The 7,772-nt window shown below is 39.1% G+C and overlaps 1 pseudogene; it reads right to left on the bottom strand.

Annotated features, from left to right (window-relative positions):
- Positions 1 to 529: 529 nt before the first annotated feature.
- On the bottom strand, positions 530 to 1,978 carry LOC111173014 (dynactin subunit 6 pseudogene; annotated as a pseudogene).
- Positions 1,979 to 7,772: the final 5,794 nt, after the last annotated feature.

Raw genomic sequence — 7,772 nt, 5'->3', positions numbered from 1 at the left:
GTAAGTTTCAAGAGAAAATATTTTAGCATTTAATGTCTTAGTATTAATCAACATCTACTGATTCAGAAGTTAAAAAGTATGTCCCATTAAATGTATGCACTTGAATTATTAAAACCCTTGGAATTACAATAAAATACTCAATATTTTGCCCATTATGTAATTAGGTAAATAGAATTATGACAAGGTCAATAATTAGTGATTAGTAATATGCCAAAATAATTTCATACATTTATAAATATATCAAAATCTCTTCTAGTTTAATTGTCCTCAGAAACCTAAGAATACCACTCAATCATCATTTTACTTGTCATTTTCATCAGACACCATTCTTTTTGATTTTGTATTTTACTGAATACATCTTTCCCTGATTACTTTTGTTTCACTGAAAAGAAAAATAAAATCGTTTTCTTGGAAACAAAATGAAGTCTAAATTAATTCAATAGCTGCTGAAATTTCACCTGAAATTTTAAACAGCTACAAATCCACATTATCTTTAATATACAGCGAGTACACAATAAAAATTAAAGGGGCTATTTTGGGAAAGTTGATGCAAGGAGAAAAATTGATTAAAGTATATTCACTGAAAGTCCTGTCATCAACATTTTTATTTAGTTTAGTAAATGCTAGAATATAAATACATAACAATATGTTCTTTCTTATCATGGGTAGTCTTTTTTTTTTTTTTTGTGGTACACGGGCCTCTCACTGTTGTGGCCTCTCCTGTTGCGGAGCACAGGCTCCGGACGCGCAGGCTCAGCGGCCGTGGCTCACAGGCCTAGCCGCTCCGTGGCACGTGGGATCCTCCCGGACCGGGGCACGAACCCGTGTCCCCTGCATCGGCAGGTGGACTCTCAACCACTGCGTCACCAGGGAAGCCTTCATGGGTAGTCTTTTATATAACTAAATTTCATGGCCAACATTTTACATAACAAAACAACACAGAAGAAAAATCTGTAAATTATCAGAAATGGGCAAGGACATCAGAAAATAATGCATTTTATAGAAATTATAGAGGACGGTTACAATGAAAACCCATTATTTTCCTCTCTAACTGAATTTTACAAGATAAAGTCAACACATATTATTCTGCGCACTGCTAAGAGTGCATAAACACTGTGGATTTTTCAGAAGACAGTGGTCAAAGACAAATGTTATCTTGATGACATATATTGTTCTTAGTTCTTAACTGGAGTTGAGCTTCCTTTCATAGTCTTCTTTAGGTGATAGTAGTTTGGCAAGATTTTCAACAGGAAATCCAGTTGTAGTGTCTGGGGCTGTAGCCGCTCAGTCTGTACCCGATGAAGACAGCCTGCACCATAAATCACTGTGTTCTCAGGGATGACTTCAAATGTGTTCAGGTTGCAACAGGCCCCAATGATGCAACCACTTGTCAATATTACGTTTCTGCCTACATATGCAATTGATTCAATAATATTATTATCTCCTATTTTCATGGCTTGGGAATAACAGCCAACTTCAAACACATTATTTGTGCCAATGATCGTAGGTTTGGGCTCTGAATCTGCTGCATCAGAGTGAGCATTTATGATGAGCGCCTGTTCTTCTATTACGTTACCTTCGCCAATCACTATGGGCCCGGCTTCCGCAATGATTTGTGCTTTAGGGTGGATCACTGTCCTGGGTCCTATAGTTACATCACCCCTGATTTCACTCTCTACACACACAACTGCTCCAGGTGCAATCTTCACACTTTTTTGAGTCTTTTCCGACATGGTTCGGGCCCTGTCTCCTCATTGTAGTTTTGATTTCATTTTTGTAATAATTAGTGATGTGGAGCAGCTTTTCATGTGCCTCTTGGGCATCTGTATGTCTTCTTTGGAAAAATGTCTCTTTAGGTCTTCTGCCCATTTTTGGATTGGGTTGTTTGTTTTTTTTAATATTGAGCTGCACGAGCTGTTTATATATTTTGGAGATTAATCCTTTGTCCGTTGATTCGTTTGCAGATATTTTCTCCCATGCTGAGGGTTGTCTTTTCATGTTGTTTATAGTTTTCTTGGCTGTGCAAAAGCTTTTAAATCTCATGAGGTCCCATTTGTTTATTTTTGTTTTAATTTCAGTTACTCTAGGAGGTGGGTCAAAAAAGATCTTGCTGTGCTTTATGCCAGGGTGTTCTTTCTATGTTTCCCTCTAAGAGTTTTATAGTGTCTGGTTTTACAGTCTTTAATCCATTTTGAGTTTATTTTTGTGCATGGTGTTAGGGAGTGTTCTAATTTCATTCTTTTACATGTAGCTGTCCAGTTTTCCCAGCACCACTTATTGAAGAGACTATCTTTTTTCCATTGTATATCTTTGCCTCCTTTGTCATAGATTAGTTGACCATAGGTGTGTGGGTTTATCTCTGGGCTTTCTATCCTGTTCTATCAATCTGTATTTCTGTTTTTGCTCCAGCACCATATTGTCTTGATTACTGTAGCTTTGTAATAAAGTCTGAAGGCAGGGAGTCTGATTTCTCCAGCTCCATTTTTTTCCCTCAAGACTGCTTTGGCTATTCGGGGTCTTTTGTGTCTCCATACAAATTTTAAGATGTTTTGTTCTACTTCTGTAAAAAATGCAGTTGGTAATTTGACAGCGATTGCACTGAATCTGTAGATTGCTTTGGGTAGTGTAGTCATTTTCACAATATTGATTCTTCCAATCCAAGAACATGTTATATCTCTCCATCTGTTTGTGTCATCTTTGATTTCTTTCATCAGTGTCTTATACTTTTCTGAGTACAGGTCTTTTACCTCCTTATGTAGGTTTATTCCTAGGTATTTTATTCTTTTTGTTGCAATGGTGAATGGGATTGTTTCCTTAATTTCCCTTTCTGATCTTTCATTGTTAGTATAGGAATGCAAGAGATTTCTGTGCATTAATCTTGTGTCCTGCAACTTTACCACATTCATTAATTAACTCTACTAGTTTTCTGGTGGCATCTTTAGGATTATCTATGTATAGTGCCATGTCATCTCAAACAATGACAGTTTTACTTCTTCTTTTCCAATTTGTATTCCTTTTATTTCTTTTTCTTCTCTGATTGCCATGGCTAGGACTTCCAAAACTGTGTGGAATAATAGCGGCGAGAGTGGACATCCTTGTCTTCTTCCTGATCTTAGAGGAAATGCTTTCAGTTTTTCACCATTGAGAATGATGTTTGCTGTGGGTTTGTCATATATGGCCTTTATTATGTTGAGGTAGGTTCCCTCTGTGCCTACTTTCTGGAGAGTTTTTATCATAAATGGGTGGTGAATTTTGTCAAAAGCTTTTTCTGCATCATTGAGATGATTATATGGTTTTTATTCTTCAATTTGTTAATATGGTGTATCACATTGATTTGCATATATTGAAGAATCCTTGCATCCCTGGGATAAATCCCACTTGATCATGGTGTATGATCCTTTTACTTTTTTTTCTTTTTCTTTTCTTTTTATTTTTTTGCTGTACGCGGGCCCCTCACTGTTGTGGCCTCTCCCATTGCGGGGCACAGGCTCTGGACACTCAGGGTCAGCGGCCACGGCTCACGGGCCTAACCGCTCCACAGCATGCGGTATCTTCCCAGACTGGGACACGAAGCCGTGTCCCAGGCATCGGCAGGTGGACTCTCAACCACTGCGCCACCAGGGAAGCCCTCCATTGTATATATGTACCACATCTTCTTTATCCTTTCTTCTGTGGATGGGCATTTAGGTTGCTTCCATGACCTGACTATGGTAAATGGTGCTGCAGTGAACATTGGGGTGCATGTGTCTTTCTGAATTATGGTTTTCTCTAGGTATATGCCCAGTAGTCGAATTGCTGGGTCATATGATAATTCTATTTTTAGTTTTTTAAGGAACCTCCATACTGTTCTGCATAGTGGCTGTATCAATTTACATTCCCACCAACAGTACAAGCGGGTTCCCTTTTCTCCACACCCTCTCCAGCATTTGTTGTTTGTAGATTTTCTGATGATGCCCATTCTAACTGGTGTGAGGTGATATCTCAGTGTAGTTTTGATTTGCATTTCTCTAATGATTAGTGATGTTGAGCAGCTTTTCATGTGCTTCTTGGCCATCTGTATGTCTTCTTTGGAGAAATGTCTGTTTAGATCTTCTTCCCATTTTTTGATTGGGTTGTTTGTTTTTTTAATGGAGTATAATTGCTTTACATTGTTGTGTTAGTTTCTGCTGTATAACAAAGTGAATAATCTATATGTATATGTATATCCCCATATCCCCTCCCTTTTGTGTCTCCTTCCCACCTTCCCTATCCCACCCCTCTAGGTGGTCACAAAGCACCGAGCTGATCTCCCTGTGCTATGCGGTTGCTTCCCACAAGTTATTGATTTCCTCTTTGATTTCTTCATTGATATCTTGGTTATTTAGTAACGTATTGTTCAGCCTCCATGTGTTTGTGTTTTTTACGATTTTTTCCCATGTAATTTATTTCTAATCTCATAGCACTGTGGTTGAAAAAGATGCTTGATATGATTTCAATTTTCCTAAATTTACCCAGGGTTGATTTGTGACCCAAGATGTGATCTATCCTGGAGAATGTTCCATGTGCACTTGAGAAGAAAGTGTAATCTACTGTTTTTGGATGGAATGTCCTATAAATATCAATTCAATCTCTCTGGTCTATTGTGTTATTTAAAGCTTGTGTTTCCTTATTTTCTGTCTGGATGATCTGTCCATTGGTGTAAGTGAGGTGTTAAAGTCCCCCACTATTACTGTATTACTGTCAATTTCTTCTTTTATAGCTGTTAGCATTTGCCTTATGTGCTCCTATGTTGGGTGCATATATATTTACAATTGTTATATCTTCTTCTTGGATTGATCCCTTGATCATTATGTAGTGGCCTTTCTTGTCTCTTGTAACAGTCTTTATTTTAAAGTCTGTTTTATCTGATATGAGTATGAGCTTTCTTTTGATATGAGCTTTCTTTTGATTTCCATTTGCATGGAAAATCTTTCTCCATCCCCTTACTTTCAGTCTGTATGTGTCCCTACGTCTGAAGTGGGTCTCTTGTCGACAGCATATACATGGGTCTTGTTTTTGTATCCATTCAGTGAGCCTGTGTCTTTTGGTTGGAGCATTTAATCCATTCACATTTAAGGTAATTATCGATATGTGTGTTCCTATTACCGTTTTCTTAATTGTTTTGTGTTGTTTTTGTAGGTCCTTTTCTTCTTTTGTGTTTCCCACATAGAGAAGTTCCTTTAGCATTTGTTGTAGAGCTGGTTTGGTGGTGCTGAATTCTCTTAGCGTTTGCTTGTCCGTACAGCTTTTGATTTCTCCATAGAATCTGAATGAGATCCTTGCTGTGTAGAGTAATCTTGGATGTAGGTTCTTCCCTTTCATCACTTTAAGTATATCATGCCACTCCCTTCTGGCTTGTAGAGTTTCTGCTGATAAATCAGCTGTTAACCTTATGGGAGTTCCCTTGTATGTTGTCATTTTTCCCTTGTTGCTTTTAATAATTTTTCTTTGTCTTTAATTTTCGTCAATTTGATTACTACGTGTCTCGGCATGTTTCTCCTTGGGTTTATTCTACCTGGGACTCTCTGCACTTCCTGGACTTGGGTGGCTATTTCCTTTCCCATGTTAGGGAAGTTTTCAACTATAATCTCTTCAAATATTTTCTCAGTTCCTTTCTCGCTTGTTCTTCTGGGACCTCTATAATGCAAATGTTGTTGCATTTACTTTTGTCCCAGAGGTCTCATAGGCTGTCTTCATTTCTTTTCATTCTTTTTTCTTTATTCTGTTCCATGGCTGTGAATTTCACCATTCTGTCTTCCAGGTCACTTATCCATTCTTTCTGCTTCAGTTACTCTGCTGTTGATTCCTTCCAATGTATTTTTCATTTCAGTTATTGTATGTTCATCTCTGTTTGTTTGTTCTTTAATTCTTCTAGGTATTTGTTCTTTAATTCTTCTAGGTGTTTGTTAAACATTTCTTGCATCTTCTCGGTCTTTGCCTCCATTCTTTTCCCGAGGTCCTGGATCATCTTCACTATCATTCTGAATTCATTTTCAGGAAGACTGCCTATCTCCACTTCATTTAGTTGTTCTTCTGGGGTTTTATCTTGTTCCTTCATCTGGTACATAGTCCTCTGCCTTTTCATTCTGTCTGTCTTTTTCTGAATGTGTTTTTTCTCCACATGCAGCAGGATTGTAATTCTTGCTTCTGCTGTCTGCCCTCTGGTGGATGAGGCTATCTAAGAGGCTTGTGCTAGCTTCCTGATGGGAGGGAATGGTGGCGGGTAGAGCTGGGTGTTGCTCTGGTGAGCAGTGCTCAGTAAAACTTTAATCTGCTTGTCTGCTGATGGGTTGGGCTGGGTTCCCTCCCTGTTGGTTGTTTGTCCTGAGGCGATCCAGCACTGGAGCCTACAGGCTCTTTGGTGGGGCTCATGTCGGACTTCCGGCAGGGCTCATGCCAAGGAGTACTTCCCAGAACTTCTGCTGCCAGTGTCCTTGTCCATGCAATGAGCCACAGCCACCCTCTGCCTCTGCAGGAGACCCTCCAACTCTAGGAGGTAGGTCTGGTTCAGGAGGTAGGTCTGGTTCAGCCTCCTGTGGGGTCACTGCTCCTTCCTGCTCAGTCCTGATACACACACTACTTTTTGTGGGCCCTGCAAGAGTGGAGTGTCTGTTTCCCCCAGTCCTTTCGAAGTCCTGTAGTCAAATCCCCCTTGCCTTCAAAGTCTGATTCTTTGGGAATTCCTCCCCCCATTGCCGGACCCCCAGGCTTGGAAGCCTGACATGGGGCTCAGAACCTTCACTCCATTGGGTGGACTTCTGTGGTATAAGTGTTCTCCAGTTTGTGAGTCACCCACCCAGCAGTTACGGGATTTGATTTTACTGTGATTGCACCCCTCCTACTGTCTCATTGTGGCTTCTCCTTTGTCTTTGGATGTGGGGTATCTTTTTTGGTGAGTTCCAGTGTCTTCCTGTTGATGATGTTTCAGCAATTAGTTGTGATTCCGGTGCTCTCGCATGAGGGAGTGAGCACATGTCCTTCTACTCTGACATCTTGAACCAATCTCCTCCATGTGATTTTATTTATTTACTTATTTACTTATTTATTTATACCAGTTAAAAGTGAGTAGAAGTAAATGTGCCACTTCTGAGTAGAAGGTTTTAGAGCCACCATGTTGTTCTGAGCTTTTCTCTGCCATAATACATGTGGTGTTTCAGAGTGAAGCTTTTCCTTCAGTCTGGGTCCCAGATTGAATAGCTAAAGACTTCTGAAGACTAGCATATAATGTGAGTGAGAAATAAACCTTAGATTCTGTAAGTCACTGAGATTTGGGGATGACTTATTAATGCAGGATAACCTTACAAGATCTGATTAATACATTTAAATTTATTTCTACCATATTATTTTTGCCCACTGTTGCTCTCTCTCCATTCCTTTTTTCTTTCCTATTGTGCTTTCTTCTTGATTGATTTAAAAATTTTTTCATTCCTTTTCTCCCTTAACAGTTTGGAATTATATTCTTTTACATTATGTCTGTATATATTTTAACTTATACGTCAGTATCCATTAAGATAGACTATATTATGTAGTAGGAATTAACAATTCCAAATTCTCAGTGGCTTAGAACAATAAATATTTTCATGCTTCCTCTGCAATGTAGGCTGACAGAGAATCCAGCATTTGGGAACATCAGTTGTAGTAACAAGGCAAGAAAATGGATAGTTTGCAGTGGTGCTTAAATGCATCCGCCTTGGATCACTTCTCATATTCCATTGGACAACAGTCACATTACCGTACCCAAATTCGTGGGAACA

The sequence above is a fragment of the Delphinapterus leucas genome, chromosome 2, assembly GCF_059928025.1.
Source record: "Delphinapterus leucas isolate spDelLeu-1000000601 "Yukka" chromosome 2, BTC_Dleu_Yukka2, whole genome shotgun sequence".
NCBI lineage: Eukaryota > Metazoa > Chordata > Mammalia > Artiodactyla > Monodontidae > Delphinapterus > Delphinapterus leucas.
This window is presented reverse-complemented; position numbering and strand designations above follow the sequence as displayed.